Raw genomic sequence first — 19,934 nt, 5'->3', positions numbered from 1 at the left:
CACTGGTATTTTTTAGAACTTTTTCAGGGCCAAGATGGAAAGAAATGTCATACAGTAGATTTACAGGAGGTGAAGGTCTCTTTAAATACTTTTGAGCTGTTCCACTATGCACTGATTTAAGAATTGGATGACCTAAAGCTGTTATTTTCTTCTTTCCATACCTTTAGGGCAGTTTACACCAACCAACAAACTCCACAATCTTTATATCATACCCCATATCTCGCAAGTGCTAGTAATATTATATAAGCCCACGCATCACTTTCCACCTGAATGCCATCCCAATTCACCACAGGTGAAGGTCTTAGTGATACTACAGCATCCTAGGCACTATCACATTCTATTTGTCACCAGAAATGGGACCCTGTTGGCATTTAATTTCACTCCCCCCCCCAACACCAATTAGACCCTAAAACAAGGATTTGAGTGCAACTAGTGTACTGGAAGGTGAGCCCAGGTAGCACACGTAGCATAGTGGAAAAATGAGACAAGAGAAGCAAAGTCGACTAAGAAAATTTACTACTGTGGTCACCTGGAGACTGATCTAACACAGAGTAGTCTCACAGTTCAAACTTATTCAATGAAAACCTGAGGGGGCAGTGGTATCTATCTACAAATTCCCACTAGTCATTGTTTGAAGGATGTTATGGGGGGGTGAGAGGCGGGCACTAGTTCCCTTGCATTCCAATCTGCATGGGCAAAGTGGAGAAGCCAGAAAAATTCTTCTGGCAAAGAGATGCCCATGCTGATGATTAGAAGAAGGGCTTATGTATCATGGTAGTTCTAGAAGCAAGATTGAGGAGCAGCCAGTAATAGCACTTCTTGACTTATATAACCCCAAAATATCAAGAGCATGTGTCAAGAAGGCTGATGTCAGCTGCAATGGTGGGAAAATCATTGATCTGTTACTCAGTTTCTAGACCTAAGCTATTTCTGATTCCCAACTGAAAGGGATGGTGGGTACCATTAAGGAAGGACCCTGTAACACCACAGCAGGTATAGCAGGTATTCTCCCAGTCTGCCCCAGAGGGATCCATGATATGTATCTATATAGCTGCACATGGAAGGAAGTGGAAAACAGGTTCTTCAAGGACTGTTAGATACAGGGTTGAGCTGTAATTGATGCTGAGGACCCTTCATATGGCATAGGAGGTACAGCAGAGAGCATATGACCATGGACCCCTCTCGTCCTACTATATACTTTATCACCCAAAAGCTCCCAAGCTAATAAAATTTTTAATGGCCTCTTAAATGCCCAGCTGAGTCTTCAGTCTGAGGATCATATTCTGAGAGGCTGGGGGTTGGGATGCTGTTCTTCAAGATTCAGTATATACTTTAAACCAAAAGCCATTATATGGTTATATTTTCTCAAAAGCTAGAATATATAGGGCTGGATCCAAGGTATGGGAATAGGGGTAGACTCTCTCATCATCACTCCTACTAAACCACTTGGGGAATGTTTGCTCAACTCTCCCACAGCTTTAGGTTCCACTGGATTAGAGGCACTGGTTTGGGAAGGGGTATGGGATGGAATGCTTCTATCAAGGGACACAGCAAGTGTTTGTTACTAAACCTACAGCTGTGGTCACCACCTGGACATTTTGGTACCAAATGACAAGCAGGCAAAGAGAAAGTTACTATACTGGGAAGAGTAATGAGACCTGATTATCATAAAGAGATAAGGTTGCTACTAGTAATAGAGGCAGGGAACAATGTGTCTGAAACTTAGATGGTTCTGTTGGATGTCTCTTTCTGCTTCAACATCTCCAGTGGTAACTGTGAATGGACAATAAGCCACACACAATCAGTTATCACACTGGTAAGGAAAAAACTCACAATTGTGATGCTAGATTGATATAAAGAATTTTAAGATACTGAGAAAAAAATAAGTTTCTAAATTCAACTGAAATTTAAAGAAATTTAATTGTTATCCTTATTACTTTTCAGTATCATTATTATTATGGAATATGATTTTTTAAATTAGAAAATGGGTTATGGATAATGTACAACTAAAATGAGAGAAAGGTGTATATACAAATCCACTTTCCTTTTAATACCAGAAATTGTTTGAAAAGCTACAGCGTAAGAGTTTTTAATTGAAAAGTGAGAAGTTTAAGCTGTTTGTTAGAGAACATCTATTTCTAATTTCAAAGGTTATTAAAATCAATTGAGGAACTCTGTTTCACTATATCCTTTCATTCCACTTCATAGCACTCATATTGAACCCCACAGGGCTTGGACAATCACAGCAAGTTGGTTATTATGCAGCAACATTTTAAAGTCTGTTGGCTTACTATGTAGCCATTAAGAAGTTTAATTTTTTTCTAAAGTAATTTTCATATTTCTGATTAAACCTTCCCATGAATTTATTTTTGTGGGACAGGTCAGAGATGTATGATAAAGTAAACTAAGCCTAAGATGAAACCTCATTTAAACCATTATTTTATATTTTATTTTAACTAATTTTCTCCTGTGTGATGCAGTAATTTTTTTTAGATATTCACTTATGTTTTGCTTCCACTGTTATGCTGACTACCTTCTGCGTGTCTCTGCAGATACCTTCTCCATCTTTTTCCACCCTGTTCTGTGTCCCAGGGTGCTGAACCCAGGAGGCATCAATGATTCCCTTGCCAACAGGCTTAGTCTTCAGCCAATGAAACAAAGCCAGGAGATGAGAGTGAGTAGGGAGAGTCACATAAAGATATTCATTCTTTCATATTTCATGTGACATCACCTCTGGTTGTTTGTGGTCTGCTGACACACCACCTTTTCTATAAACTTCCTTCTCCAGGATCTGATCATTGTTACCTCCCCGGCCTCTTTCAACCTAGGTCCAGTAATGTCACTCTGATTGTTAGTTGCACGGACATAGAGCATCACCCCTTGATTTTTCTAAGCCATGCTCTCCCCACCGTAAAGAGTCATTTTACTAAACTCTCCTTCTTGGCCAAGTTGAACCCACATGTGTGTCTTACCAGGACCCTGACTGATGTAATTACTGTAAGTATATTTCTCTTCCCTACAACAAAAATCTAGAAAACTTATAAAGCCAATAATTGCTTTTGAATTCATAACTTATAATTACTGCACTTAACTCCCTTAGACACAGACTCCTTCACTTATAAATCCAAGATGGATGACTGAGGTTTTTCCTTTACAAACAATATATACTTTTTCCTACTTTCTCACATCATTTTTATGTTCAATTTACCTTGAGCTCCTTTTTTGTGCTTCTCTCCTCCCATCCTCTACTTCCTCCAAGTGAACCAAGGATCTATACATACTGTATTTTCTCATTACATCAGCCCTCTCTCCAGCTAAAGCCTAGAATGACAAACTCTTTCAGTCTGGAAAAATCTTAAGCAGTCTTCAAGTCCTACCTTTAACCAGTGCTCAAATGAACATGATCAGTTATCTACTGGACGTTTTACCAAGTTATCTGACTTAATATCCTCAATTAATGTCTATTTTCCGTCTGGCTTGCTACTTTTCTTGAATGATGAATGGTAGCACGATCCTTATCAAACTAGAAACTGTATTCATCCCCAACTTCTCAATTTTTTCTTTCTCTGACATTTAATAATAATGGCTATTATAATGATAGCACCAAGCATGTATTGATTACCCTTTATATCCAGGCTCTAAAATCAGTATGCCACTTAAATTATTTTATGTAACATTTACAATAACAGCTAATATTTATTAGGAAATTATATTTATCAGATACCACACTAAGAGTTTAATTTGTATTAGTTCAATCTTCATAACATCATTTTGATGTTAAATATTATCTCCATTTTTCCCAGGTGATACTGAAGCACAGTGAGTTATATAATTTCCTAAAGTTAACACAGATCATAGCTGGCATAACTTGAATGCAGGTAGTTTGAATTCAAAAATCATGCTATTAACCACCACATTTTCTTTTTTCTAACTCTGTATGGGAGAAATATTATCCAATTTCACCGATGAGAGAACTGATTTCCAAAGATACTTAATTAACTTGCCCGAGATTATACAACTAGTCAGAGGGGAACATAGGTGCAACATACAATTCTTCTTCCAAAATTCCCGGAAACATAACTTTCATTAAAATTTGCTCGTAGGTCCTCCAGAATTTTTTTCTTCTAAAATGTCCCACAAACGTCACTATTTGAACAAATTTGAATGAAAAAATAATATTTAAGGGCTATTTTTTAAATAAAAATTGTGTGTACCACTTATGTTCCCCAGATACCATAAGCACCATGATTTTACAGCTAGGAAGAGGAGCAGCAAGGATTACAACTTAGACTGTCTCACAGCAAAGCCCAGCTCTTTTACCTATTTTATGTTATTAACAAATCGTATAGAAAATAACTCTTTAAATTTCTCCTATTTCCTCTCCATTTCGATAGCACTATTGCCTCATGATTTCTCTCTTGAATTACCCCAGTAACGTCATAATTGTTCTTTCTTCTTCCTTCCTCATCTCTCCCGACTCACCACCCACACTATTTTTTTAAATGGTTTTTCTATAATCAAAATTCAATTGTAGGGAGAGAATATTTGTATAGCATATATCTGATAGGGGACTAGTATCCAAAATATATAAAGAACCCTTACAACTCAACAATTAAAAGATAAATGACCCAATTAAAGCATGGACATAAGATTGGAAAAGATACTTTTCCAAAGATGATGTAAAAACAGCCAAGAAGCACATGAAATGATGATCAATATCATTAGTTATTCTGAAAATGCAAATCGAAACCACACGGAGACACCACTTTACACCCACTGAGATGTCTGTAATCAAGAGGATGGACAATAGCAAGTGTCAGCGATAATGTGGAAATATAGGAATTTTCATACATTGCTGGTGGGGATGAAAAATGGTGCAGATACTTTGGAAAGAGTTTTATTTTTTCAATAATTAAACCTAGAGTTATATTACCCAGCTATCCCGCTTTTCAGTAAAGACGCAAAAGAATTGAAAATATATACTCACAAAAAACTGTACACAGATGTTCACAGCAGCATTATTCATAACAGTCGAAAGCTAGAAACAACACGAATGTCCATCAATTAATAAATGGATAGACAAAATGTAATATATGCATAAAATGGAATATTATTCAGCTTTAAGAGGAATGAAGTACAACATGAATGAACCTTGAAAACACTATTCTCAGTGAAATAAGTCATTCACAAACAGACACATATTGTACAATTCTATTTATATGAAACGTCCAGAAAAAGCAAATCCATAGAGCCAGAAAGTAGATTAGTGCTTGCCAGGGGCCAAGGGGAGGGAAGAACTGGAAGTGAATGTTAATGGATATGAGGTTTCTTTTGGGCCAAGCCTTTTACTATGACTATTATAATATGTTAGATTATATTACATATACTATATTAGTCAAAATAGACTTAGCAATGCTGTAGGAAAGAACCACAGTAAAATCTAAGTAGCCTAACACAATCAAAAGTTAATTTCTCATTAATGCTGCAAGAAAGATCTCATATTTAATATCATTTACTAGAGAGAGTTCAACTCATCAAACCACTGGTGAAATGTTAGCTCTATCAAACAGGGAGTAAAAGGAAAGACAGAACTGTTTTAATGATCCTTCCATTGATAGCATCCTCAGTAAAATATATATTTACAATATAGGCTATATTTTTGCCATTTGTTTTTTTCTTTTTAAAAAAATTCTTTAACAGATAAATTTACTTAAAGTCCTGAAAATTCACTGCTCTTTAATGACCTATAATGGCTTTTGTCTTCCTCGTTTAAAGATGTTTTTATCCCTAATTAAAGATAAATCAAGCATCTCTCATGCAGTTAATTTTCATATCATTTTATGACCACAAGAAATAAAATTAAATTTTGTAGTCAACAGCCTAATTTTTGTGGTTTAGTAATAAAAGTTTAGCTGTAATGGAAATATGTAGGGATTTACCTTATAAATAATCAAATGATCAAAATAATTTATAAGGACATAAAATAATTTAAGGACATTATTTTTTAACATAAAGAAATTCATATTTTGTTACTCTTATATATACCTAGTCAGTTAAGACATTACTTGTTAAGCTTCAAAAGTATTCAAAAGTCCTCAGCAGTAGCTCAAATTTCAAATTTGCTATATTTCAAAAAAATTTTAATTATATAATGAGACAGATTTTGAAGATAAGCAATACATTCTTAACAGTAGGATCAGTTTCTTGGGTAGACAAAATATGGATTGGCCTATATGATATAGCTTGAGAATGTCTCTCCAAGGACACTCCTACTTGCTACTCTGTCTTAAATTCCAATTAAAGATTCAGTCACTCAAATATTTTTTGATTATGTACCACACTTTGTTCAAAGACTTGAGAATTCAACAGAGAACAAAAATGAAGACCTTGTCCATTTTCCTGAAACCTTAGTCATTCATTATCACCTTGATAAGGTTTGCCATATATATTCATTCTGCCTATACTATTATTATTATTATTTTTTTTTTTTTGCGGTACGCGGGCCTCTCACTGTTGTGGCCTCTCCCCGTTGCGGAGCACAGGCTCCGGACGCGCAGGCTCAGCGGCCATGGCTCACGGGCCCAGCCGCTCTGCGGCATGTGGGATCTTCCCGGACCGGGGCACAAACCCGTGTCCCCTGCATTGGCAGGTGGACTCCCAACCACTGTGCCACCAGGGAAGCCCTCTGCCTATACTATTATTAACTCAATAATTTTCTTTAAAGTGATTTATTTTACTTACATCTATAAAAGAAAGAAAAGATATCAGTTCAATACATTTTAAACAGGTAGCATTTGCTCTTAATAGACTGTAATTGTAAAGAAATTAATACAACGAAAACAAAACAACTTTATTAATTAATAGATTCCATTTGGTAATGGCTATGACCCTGATGATTCTGAACTTGTGGAATGCTGTCTCCTTATTTAAAGGGGGAAATCAGAAACTGTTTGAGAAGTCTTAAAGGCTACAAAAAAAACTGGAACTTTTCACATAATCAGAAGAATCACTGAGTGATATATTTTTTAATACGATGTCTCAACACTCAAATTATCATCACTTTGGAGAACAATTTAATCTCCACTAAAGTGGGTTCCTTGGCTCTACGGATTTGTCCTCCTGTGAAATCTTTTTCTTAAATACAAAATATTCTGTATAGATTACTTGTATTGTGAAAGTAACTCTGTATTTTAAGTGACCTCATAGGATAGGAAGTCTTCTGAGTCTTCTACTCTTGAGTAGATTATAATGGAAGAGACCCACTGTGCTCAGGCCTCAAACCTCTGAGATTCTAATAAACGGGAAGTGGAAAGAGTTCAAAAGTAAGGAGAAGGCAGATTTAACTTTCTTCACAACTTTGCCTTTGAATCAGCTAGAAAGTCAAGATAGGGCAAATAGTAATTCTCATTTTCAATTTATAAAATGGTTTAGTTCAGTGAGTAATTAATAAATTCTTAAATAATTAATATATTCCCAAATTAAACTTCACTTTAATTACTTAACTGAGGTGTAACAAATATTACACCTGTGTGTTGTAAGTTTATTATCTCATTTGAGAAAACAATAAGTCCAAGCTGAAATTATTATTAAGGGAAAGAAAAACTGTCATTGGTGTGCTGGACAGTCTTTGTTTGCCCAACTAGAGATTACTCCTTATTTATTATCTCCACCCTACTCTATTCTGGAAGACTGGACTTGTGTGGATTACATTAACAAGTTCCCTTGTCCTCTGACATTCTATTCAATTGGGTAAGCCCCAGAAGGAGGTTAGAAGAAAGGAGGAAAATGAAGTCTGAATGTGTTTTTTCTTCGACTTCCTTCCTGTGGGGTGAAATGGGTTGGCAAGCCCCTTGACTAAAGATCTCCGCTCCTGTCAAGGAATTCCTCTCATAACAGCCCTTTCTGTCTTTTTGCTCCTTCTGTTCTAAGGGTGGTATTAGTGCCATGATTCACTAGTATCAAGGTACAGCACTACTTCTTGTGGTTTCCCTATTCTTTGTCCACATAGTTTTAAAAAACAGTCATTTTATTAAACACTCCTCAAAACACCCGATTTGAATTTATCACTTTTTTTTATCCTCCTAGGCCCCTGACTGCCTCAAACAGTCATTTATCTTCTCAAGAACTTTGATGGTTTGGGGCCAACTATTCACCACATAGAATTAATCTTTAATAAGAAGACCTAGTTCTTTTGTTTTTTTGGTTTGTTTTTTTTTTTTGGTCATGCCACCCGGCATGTGGGATCTTAGTTCCCCAACCAGGGATCAAACCCGCGCCCCCTGCATTGGAAGCATGGAGTCTTAACCACTGGACTACCACGGAAGTCCCAAGAAGACCTAGTTTTAAAATGACATTTTCTTGTAATTATTTTATATTTCAGAGGAAACAGACATTCTGCATTATCATTTAACATTTGAGTTCTTGTCCTCTATTCCATTACATCTTACAGTCTTTAGGGAGAAAAAGGTTGTAGACTAAAATACAAAATTTCAAAAATAGCTAAAATGTTATATTATCTGATTGAAAATACATATTAAAATAAAAATATGTTTTCTCTTGTAAGAGATACGTTTTTAAATTTTAATGACTGGTTTTGGCTACCGTGGAGTAGCTAGGAACAGATTTGAACTCCTATTGTGAATACAATAAAAACTGGAAAAAATTCTAAATTTAAAAAATAACAATTTTTAGGCACTGAAAAGCTACCACCCAGGGCTATCTATGATCCTTGAGAGAAGTGAGGAAGATGAGGTGAGCCCTGCACTCACTGGCTTTTTCACTGAGGCATTTTCCAAACTGTTGTTAGCCAGGAAAATAGAGCCCAATCAGAGAGTACAGTCTCACTGGGTGAAGAAAACAAAGATCAGAGTTCAGGATTACATAGTCAGTGGGATTTGAGGATCAGAATACTAAAGAGAAAGAGGCCAACACAAGGAGGCCAAAAATATGCATTAAAATTTCCCTCTGGGACTTCCCTGGTGGCACAGTGGTTAAGAATCCACCTGCCAATGCAGGTGACACAGGTTTGAGCCCTGGTCCGGGAAGATACCACATGCTGTGGAGCAACTAAGTCCGTGCACCACAACTACTGAGCCTGTGCTCTAGAGCACGCAAGCCGCAACTACAGAGCCAGTGTGCCACAACTACTGAAGCCTGCATGCCTAGAGCCTGTGCTCTGCAGCAAGAGAAGCCACCGCAATGAGAAGCCCACGCACTGCAATGAAGAGTAGCCCCGCTTGCCACAAGTAGATAAAGCCCGTGCACAGAAACGAAGGCCCAATGCAGCCAAAAATAAATAAATAAATTTATTAAAAAATATATATATACCTCTGGTCATTGGCCAATACATAAGGTTTGCATGTTTATTATGAAGCACTGGGAGATATACCAGAGAATAGCTGTTGTGATACTGAAAGGTTGGTTAGAGATTTTAGAAGCTGCACAGACTGGATTTTGGGCCCACTAGAACAGAAAGTCCATCACAAACAGGGCTTTTAGTCTAGGAAGGTCAGCCTTACAAGTGAGGACAAAAAACCAGGAGTAAGAATATAACCAGCATAGATCAGGGCCACACGTCCTTAAATTAAGTCATTCAAAGTAGATGCTGGTAATTTACTGCTTGCCAGAGCAAAATATGACAAAATCTAGAAGAGTATATAATATAATCAAGAACTCCCACATACAAGAATTCACACTGTTTAACATAAAATTAAAAATTACTAAACAAGCAAAAACAACAACAGAAACAACAGGTAATCACTTATATTCGAGATGTAAAATAGTCAATAGGTCCAGACCCAGATATAATTAAGGAAATGGAGTTGCAGAAAAAGACTTCAGAATTACTGTGAATAATATAATAAAGGGGGAGACAGACCTTCAACATGGCGGAAGAGTAAGCCATGGAGATCACCTTCCTCCCCACAAATACATCAGAAATACATCTACATGTGGAACAACTTCTACAGAACACCTACTGAACCCTGGCAGAAGAACTCAGACCTCCCAAAAGGCAAGAAACTCCCCACGTACCTGGGTAGGGCAAAAGAAAAAACTGAGACAAAAGAATAGGGACCGGACCTGCACCAGTGGGAGGGAGCTGTGAAGGAGGAAAGGTATCCACACACTAAGAAGCCCCTTCGTGGGCGGAGACTGCTGGGGGCGGGGGCGCGGAGATTCGGAGCCAGGGAGGACAGCGCAGCAACAGGAGTGCAGAGGACAAAGCGGAGAGATTCCCGCACAGAGGATCGGTGCCGACCAGCACTCACCAGCCCGAGAGGCTTGTCCGCTCACCCGCCAGGGCGGGTGGGGTCTGGGACCTGAGGCTCGGGCTTTGGAGGTCGGATCCCAGGGAGAGGACTGGGGTTGGCGGCGTGAAGACAGCCCGAAGGGGCTAGTGCACCACAGCTAGCCGGGAGGGAATCCGGGGAAAAGTCTGGACCTGCCTAAAAGTCAAGAGACTTTTTCTTGCCTCTTTGTTTCGCGGTACATGAGGAGAGGGGATTAAGGGCTCAGCTTAAAGGAGCTCCACAGATGGGTGCGAGCTGCGGCTATCAGCGTGGACCCCAGAGACAAGCATGGGACGCTAAGGCTGCTGCTGCAGCCACCAAGAAGCCTGTGGGCACGCACAAGTCACTATCCACACCTCCCCTCCCAGGAGCCTGTGCAGCCCGCCACTGCCAGGGTCCTGTGATCCAGAGACAACTTCCCTGGGAGAACGCACGGCGCGCAGCAGGCTGGTGCAACGTCACACCGGCCTCTGCAGCTGCAGGATCACCCCACATCCGTACCCCTTCCTCCCCCCAGCCTAAGTGAGCCAGAGACCCCAAAGCAGTGGCTCCTTTAAACCTGTCCTGTCTGAGCAAAGAACACACGCCCTCAGGTAACCTACATGCACAGGCGGAGCCAAATCCAAAGCTGAACCCCAGGAGCTGTAGGAACAAAGAAGAGAAAGGGAAATCTCTCCCAGCAGCCTCAGGAGCAGCGGATTAAATCTCCACAATCAACTTGATGTACCCTGCATCTATGGAATAACTGAATACAAAAAGAATCATCCCAAATTGAGACAGTGGACTTTGGGAGCAATGATATATATATTTTTTCCTTTTCTCTTTTTGTGAGTGTGTATGTGTTGGCTTCTGCATGTGATTTTGTCCATATAGCTTTGCTTTTACCATTTTTCCTAGGGTTCTGTCCATCCGTTTTTTTGGGTTTTTTTTAATACAGTTATTAGTGCTTGGTATCACTGGTGGATTTGTTTTTTGGTTTGGTTCCTCTCTTCATTCTTTTTTTCTTTTTTTAAAATTACTTTAAAATTTTTTTTAATTTTTAATTATTATTTTTTAATTTAATACCTTTATTTTATTCTATTTATTTATTTTCTCTTTCTTTCTTTCTTTTTTTCTCCCTTTTATTCTGAGCCATGTGGATGACAGGGTCTTGGTGCTCTGGCCAGGCATCAGGCCTATACCTCTGAGGTGGGAGAGCCGAGTTCAGGACACTGGACCACCAGAGACCTCCCAGCTCCACGTAATATCAAACGGCAAAAATCTCCCAGAGACCTCCATCTCAATGCCAAGACCCAGCTCCGCTCAACGACCAGCAAACTACAGTGCTGGACACCCCATGCCAAACAACTAGCAAGACAGGAACACAACCCCACCCACTAGCAGAAAAGCTGCCTAAAATAATAATAAGGTCACACACACCCCAAAACACACCACTGGATGCGGACCTGCCCACCAGAAACACAACATCCAGCCTCATCCACCAAAACACAGGCACCAGTCCCCTACACCAGGAAGCCTACACAACCCACTGAACCAACCTTAGCCACTGGGGACAGACACCAAAAACAACGGGAACTACAAACCTGCAGCCTGTGAAAAGGAGACCCCAAACACAGTAAGTTAAGCAAAATGAGAAGACAGATACACACGGCACATGAAGGAGCAAGGTAAAAACCCACCAGACCAAACAAATGAAGAGAAAATAGGCAGTCTACCTAAAAAGGAATTCAGAATAATGATAGGAAAGATGATCCAAAATCTTGGAAATAGAATGGAGAAAATACAAGAAATGTTTAACAAGGACCTAGAAGAACTAAAGAGCAAACAAACAATGAGGAACAACACAATAAATGAAATTAAAAATGCTCTAGAAGGGATCAATAGCAGAATAACTGAGGCAGAAGAATGGACAAGTGACTTGGAAGATAAAATAGTGGAAATAATTACCACAGAGCAGAATAAACAAAAAAGAATGAAAAGAATTGAGGACAGTCTCAGAGACCTCTGGGACACCATTAAACGCACCAACATTCGAATTATAGGGGTCCCAGAAGAAGAATAGAAAAAGAAAGGGACTGAGAAAATATTTGAAGAGATTATAGTTGAAAACTTCCCTAATATGGGAAAGGAAATAGTTAATCAAGTCCCGGAAGCACAGAGAGACCCATACAGGATAAATCCAAGGAGAAACATGCCAAGACGCATATTAATCAAACTATCAAAAATTAAACACAAAGACAAAATATTAAAAGCAGCAAAGCAAAAACAACAAACAACACACAAGGGAATCCCCATAAGGTTAACAGCTGATCTTTCAGCAAAACTCTGCAAGCCAGAAGGGAGTGGCAGGACGCATTTTAAGTGATGAAAGGGAAAAACCTACAACCAAGATTACTCTACGCAGCGAGGATCTCGTTCAGATTCGACAGAGAAATTAAACCTTTACATAAAAGCAAAAGTTAAGAGAATTCAGCACCACCAAACCAGCTCTACAACAAATGCTAGAGGAACTTCTCTAGGCAGGAAACACAAGAGAAGGAAAGACCTACAATAACAAACTCAAAACAATTAAGAAAATGGTAATAGGAACATACGTATCGATAATTACCTTAAATATAAATGGATTATATGCTACAACCAAAAGACATAGACTGGCTGAATAGATACATAAACAAGAACCATATATATGCTGTCTAAAAGAGACCCACTTCAGTCCTAGGGACACATACAGACTGAAAGTGAGGGGATGGAAAAAGATATTCCATGCAAATGGAAATCAAAAGAAAGCTGGAGTAGCAATTCTCGTATCAGACAAAAGAGACTTTAAAATAAAGGCTATTACAAGAGACAAAGAAGGACACTACATAATGATCAAGGAATCAATCCAAGAAGAAGATATAAAAATTGTAAATATTTATGCACCCAACAGAGAAGCACCTCAATACATAAAACAAATGCTAACAGCCAAAAAAGGGGAAATCGACAGTAACACATTCATAGTAGGGGACTTTAACACCCCACTTTCACCAATGGACAGGTCATCCAAAATGAAAATAAATAAGGAAACACAAGCTTTAAATGATACATTAAACAAGATGGACTTAATTGATATTTATAGGACATTCCATCCAAAAACAACAGAATACACTTACTTCTCAAGTGCTCATGGAACATTCTCCAGGATAGATCATATCTTGGGTCACAAATCAAGCCTTAGTAAATTTACGAAAGTTGAAATCGTATCAAGTATCTTTTCTGACCACAATGCTATGGGACTGGATATCAATTACAGGAAAAAATCAGTAAAAAATACAAACACATGGAGGCTAAACAATACACTACTTAATAAGCAAGAGATCACTGAAGAAATCGAACAGGAAATCAAAAAATATCTAGAAACAAATGACAATGAAAACACGATGACCCAAAACCTACGGGATGCAGCAAAAGCAGTCCAAACAGGGAAGTCTATAGCAATACAAGCCTACCTTAAGAAACAAGAAACATCTCAAATAAAGAACCTAACCTTACACCAAAAGAAATAGAGGAAGAACAAAAACCCCAAAATTAGCAGAAGGAAAGAAATCATAAAGAACAAATCAGAAATAAATGAAAAAGAAATGAAGGTAACAATAGCAAAGATCAATAAAACTAAAAGCTGGTTCTTTGAGAAGATAAACAAAATTGATAAACCATTAGCCAGACTCATCAAGAAAAAAAGGGAGAAGACTCAAATCAATAGAACTAGGAATGAAAAAGGACAAGTAACAATTGATACAGCAGAAATACAAAGGGCCATGAGAGATTACTACAAGAAACTATATGCCAATAAAATGGACAACCTGGAAGAAATGGACAAGTTCTTAGAAATGCACAACCTTCCCAGAATGAACCAGGAAGAAGTAGAAAATATAAACAGACCAATCACAAGCACTGAAATTGAAACTGGGACTAAAAATCTTCCAACAAACAAAAGCCCAGGACCAGATGGCTTCACAGGCCAATTCTATCAAACATTTAGAGAAGAGCTAACACCTATCCTTCTCAAACTCCTCCAAAATATAGCAGAGGGAGGAACACTCCCAAACTCATTCTACAAGGCGACCATCACCCTGAAACCAAAGCCAGACAAAGATGTCACAAATAGGGGCTTCCCTGGTGGTGCAGTGGTTGAGAGTCCGCCTGCTGATGCAGGGGACACGGGTTCATGCCCCGGTCTGGGAAATTCCCACATGCCGCGGAGCAGCGGGGCCCGTGAGCCATGGCCGCTGAGCCTGCGCGTCTGGAGCCTGTGCTCCGCAACGGGAAAGGCCACAACAGTGAGAGGCCCGCGTACCGAAAAACAAACAAAAAAAAAAGATGTCACAAATAAAAAAACTACAGGCCAATATCACTGATGAACATAGATGAAAAATCCTCAACAAAACACTGGCAAACAGAATCCAACAGCATGTTAAAGGATCATACACCATGATCAAGTGGGGTTTATCCCAGGAATGCAAGGATTCTTCAATATACACAAATCAATCAATGTGATACACCATATTAACAAACTGAAGAAGAAAAACCATATGATAATCTCAATAGATGCAGAAAAGCTTTCAATAAATTCAACACCCCTTTATGATAAAAACCCTCCAGAAAGTAGGCATAGAGGGACTTACCTAACACAATAAAAGCCATATATGACAAACCCACAGCCAACATCTTTCTCAATGGTAAAAAATTGAAACCGTTTCTACTAAGGTTTCTACTAAACCTCCTACTAAGGTCAGGAACAAGACAAGGTTGCCCACTCTCACCACTATTATTTAACATTGTTTTGGAAGTTTTAGCCACAGCAATCAGAGAAGAAAAAGAAATAAAAGGAATCCAAATCGGAAAAGAAGAAGTAAAGCTGTCACTGTTTGCAGATGACATGATACTATACATAGAGAATCCTAAAGATGCTACCAGAAAACTACTAGAGCTAATCAATGAATTTGGTAAAGTAGCAGGATACAAAATAAATGCACAGAAATCCTTGCATTCCTATACACTAATGATGACAAATCTGAAAGAGAAATTAAGGAAACACTCCCATTTACCATTGCAACAAAAAGAACAAAATACCTAGGAATAAACCTACCTACGGAGACAAAAGACCTGTATGCAGAAAACTGTAAGACACTGATGAATGAAATTAAAGATGATACAAGAGACAGAGAGATATATCATGTCCTTGGTTTGGAAGAAGCAACATTGTGAAAATGAATATACTACCCAAAGCAATCTACAGATTCAGTGCAATCCCTATCAAACTACCACTGGCATTTTTCACAGAACTAAACAAAAAATATCACAATTTGTATGGAAACACAAAAGACCCCAAATAGCCAAAGCAATCTTGAGAACAAAAAACAGAGCTGGAGGAATCAAGCTTCCCGACTTCAGACTATACTACAAGGCTACAGTAATCAAGACAGTATGGTCCCGGCACAAAAACAGAAATACAGATCAACAGAACAGGATAGAAAGCCCAGAGATAAACCCACGCACATATGGTCACCTTATCTTTAATAAAGGAGGCAAGAATATACAGTGGAGAAAAGACAGCCTCTTCAAGAAATGGTGCTGGGAAAACTGGACAGCTACATGTAAAAGAATGAAATTAGAACACTCCCTGACACCATACACAAAAATAACCTCAAAATGGATTAAAGACCTAAATGTAAGGCCAGACACCATCAAACTCTTAGAGGAAACCATAGGCAGAACACTCTATGACATAAATCACAGCAAGATCCTTTTTGACCCACGTCCTAGAGAAATGGAAATAAAAACAAAAATAAACAAATCTGACCTAATGAAACTCAAAAGTTTTTGCACAGCAAAGGAAACCATAAACAAGGTGAAAAGAGAATCCTCAGAATGGGAGAAAATATTTGCAGATCAAGCAACTAAAAAAGGATTAATTTCCAAAATTTACAAGCAGCTCATGCAGCTCAATATCAAAAAGCAAACAACCCAATCCAAAAATAGGCAGAAAACTTAAATAGACATTTCTCCAAAGAAGATATACAGATTGCCCACAAACACATGAAAGAATGTTCCACAACATTAATCATTAGAGAAATACAAATCAAAACTACAATGAGATATCACCTCACACCAGTCAGAATGGCCATCATCATAAAATCTAGAAACAAATGCTCGAGAGGGTGTGGAGAAAAGGGAACACTCTTGCACTGTTGGTGGGAATGTAAATTGATACAGCCACTATGGAGGACAGTATGGAGGTTCCTTAAAAAACTAAAAATAGAACTACCATATGACCCAGCAATCCCACTACTGGGCATGTACCCTGAGAAAACCATAATTCAAAAAGAGTCGTGTACCACAATGTTCTTTGCAGCTCTATTTACAATAGCCAGGAGATGGAAGCAACCTAAGTGTCTATCGACAGATGAATAGATAAAGAAGATGTGGCACATATATACAATGGAATATTACTCAGCCATAAAAAGAAACAAAATTGAGTTATCTGTAGTGAGGTGGATAGACCTAGAGACTGTCATACAGAGTGAAGTAAGTCAGAAAGAGAAAAACAAATACCGTATGCTAACACATATATATGGAATCTAAAAGAAAAGTGGTTCTGAAGAACCCAGGGGCAGGACAGGAATAAAGTTGCAGAACTAGAGAATGGACTTGAGGACATGGGGAGGGGGAAGGGTAAGCTGGGATGAAGTGAGAGAGTGGCAATGCACATATATACACTACCAAATGTAAAACAGATAGCTAGTGGGAAGCAGCCACATAGCACAGGGAGATCAGCTCGATGCTTTGTGACCACCTAGAAGGGTGGGGTAGGGAGGGTGGGAGGGAGATGCAAGAGGGAGGAGATATGGGGATATATGTATATGAATAGCTGATTCACTTTGTTATAAAGCAGAAACTAACAGACCACTGTAAAGCAATTATACTCCATGAAAGATGTTAATACTTATATATATTAAAGTTAGTGGGAAATAATAAGGAAATGAATGAAAAATGAATGATTTTTGCAGAGGTTTAAAATCTATAAAAAATATCCTGGGCTTCCCTGGTGGCGCAGTGGTTGAGAGTCCACCTGCCGATGCAGGGGACACGGGTTCATGTCCCGGTTTGGGAAGATCCCACATGCCACGGAGCGGCTGCGCCCGTGAGCCATGGCCGCTAAGCCTGCGCGTCAGGAGCCTGTGCTCTGCAACGGGAGAGGCCACAACAGTGAGAGGCCCACGTACCGCAAACAAACAAACAAACAAACAAACAAAAATCCTAATGGACATTTTAGGACAATGGAACAGCAAAATATAGTATCTGAATTAATAACTTATCGAATAATTTTAACAGCACACTGACCGGAGGAGAAGACAAGTTCAGTGAATGTAGAGATAAAACGTAAGTAAAACCCAGGAAAAGTGTGGGGACCCTCTGTAAGACTGTGGACCTCAGAATTCTCTCCTTCTCACACTAGTTTAGGTCTGCACCCACAGTTCATCAAAGTGACATTTAAGTGTCCCTACCAGTCTCTAGCTACAGCAGCTCCTGCTCCTGTAAGCAGAAAATCTATTTTATCTATGATTCTTTATATTTGCTTATCTCTCCAGATTTTGCATGGTGGTTTGCCCGGTAACCTCAGTTCTCCAATAAGCCCAAGATAAGTCATTGATTTTCAGATTATTTTTCATGATTTTTCTTATGAGTGATGACTTCTAATTTCCTTGCATGTCAGAGTTGAAACTGGAAACCTGCATACATTTTTAAATAAACTTTTTATTTTAGAATATTAATATACATTTTTCAGAATTTATCTCTTAATCCAAAACCAAAATGTCCCTAATACCAAATAAGGAGACATTTTTCAGAATGTCCCTGTTTCTCTTTCTTTTTCTTTCTTTCTTTTCTTTTTTTTTTTTTTTTGACAGGTTCAGTCTCCTCCAAAGGAAATGCTATGTCTGTAACTGGTCCTTGCATGTGTCTCAACTGCAGTTTCATAGATGACAATCTTCTCAATAATGGCACTGGATCAATTGGACTACACATATTTATCTTTAAAAGAACCTGGACCTGTATTTTGTACCACATACAAAATTACTCAGATATTGGTCATAGACTTATGTGAAAGCTAAACAACGAAGCCTCTACATAAATAAAAATAAAATACATCCATGCAGTAGCCATAAAAATACTGACATTTGTTAAAATTAATAACTGTTCAGTAAACTAAATTTTCAAGAGAATGAAGGTAAGATAAAACTGAGAGAAAATAACCTCAATACATATGTATCAACAAAACATACAAAGAATTCCTATTAAATGAGAAAAAGAACATTCAATTGTTAATGGGTAAGATTTAAACAAAACTTCCTAAAAGAGAATATCAAAATAGACAATAAATATATAAAAAGATCCTCAAAGTATTAGTTTTCAGAGGACTGCAAGATAAAACCACTCCATAACCACCAGAATAGCTAAAATGAAAAAGACCAAAAAAGGATGTGTGAGGGTGTGGAGCAAATAGAAGTTTTACTGTTATCACCAATTTGGGAAAATATTTGCCTTTTCCTACAAATGCCATACATAATTATAATCCTTGACCTACCAATTCCTGCACAGTAATAAAAAAAGACTTATTACTGATACACACAACATGTATGAATCTGACAAACTTAATGCTGAGTGAAATAAGCCAGACACAAAAGAGTACATGACGCATGAGCCTATTTACAGGAAGTTCAAAAAGAAACTAATATGGTGATAAAATCAGGATACTGGTATGTGTGTGGTGGGGATTACTGTCTGGGTAGGGACACGAGGGAATCTTCAGGGAGGTCTAGAATGTTTTATATCTTGATTAGGGTAGTGGTTACACGAGTGAATCAACACATACAATTTTATCAAGCTATATATTTAAGATCTGAGCACTTTAGTTTGTGTAAGTTATATCTCTATTTTTTAAAAAGACGTATTCTCCTCTCCCATCCAAATGAACTCAATATAAGGTTGAAATCTTTGCTCCTCACACAATCAACCTTTTGTCCTGATGCAAGGACCAAACAGCAATGTTACCTTCAAAATATAAACATATTTTCCTTTAAAATTTAATTGTTAATATATTTTTCATAATAATAATAAGCTTCCTTTTGATTGTTCATGTTTTAAAAAACTGAATCAGCCTGCTGCCAAGTATATACAGAATCATCCATTCATCCGATCTAGTCCAATGTTTTTGTGAAATATTGAGTAGTGGGAATGTGAGACTAATCAAAGATCTAAAGCAAACATATTTTTAGGGTTGAATGGACATTTCTGCTGCAAATTGTCTCCCAAGTAAAATGTCTAATTTGGGGGTCCCTTCATTGTCTAGTGACGATCCTTGAATTAAGAACAAAAGACTATACCTACCAGTTAACGCTTTATATATAGTTTTCCTTAGGTTTGCAGAATATTTGCTTAGTACTAGTCAGTCAATTCCAGTTAAACCATTTAGCAATAATGTAACAAACCAGGAATCTAGAGATATGGAACCGGGGAAAGTTTACACTAGTTTAACAGAAATATAATCTGTACGTAATATCAAGTATCTTTTGGGGCATTTGTATTAATGACGGATCAGCCATT

General features: G+C 38.0%; 1 long non-coding RNA gene across 1 annotated transcript; it reads right to left on the bottom strand.

The window, feature by feature from the left end:
* Positions 1–4,085: 4,085 nt before the first annotated feature.
* Positions 4,086–10,012, bottom strand: LOC113617854 (uncharacterized). The gene is made up of 3 exons (XR_003431786.1): positions 9,874–10,012; positions 9,484–9,491; positions 4,086–4,096 (listed from the first exon to the last, which is right to left on the bottom strand). It is a non-coding gene; the product is annotated as an uncharacterized LOC113617854 (long non-coding RNA).
* Between the last annotated feature and the right edge of the window lie 9,922 nt (positions 10,013–19,934).

Source organism: Aethalodelphis obliquidens, unplaced genomic scaffold (genome assembly GCF_003676395.1).
Source record: "Aethalodelphis obliquidens isolate GAN/ISIS:26980383/991018 unplaced genomic scaffold, ASM367639v1 scaffold5, whole genome shotgun sequence".
Lineage (NCBI taxonomy): Eukaryota > Metazoa > Chordata > Mammalia > Artiodactyla > Delphinidae > Aethalodelphis > Aethalodelphis obliquidens.
Note: the sequence above shows the minus strand (reverse complement) of the source record. Positions and strands in the feature narration are given on the sequence as shown.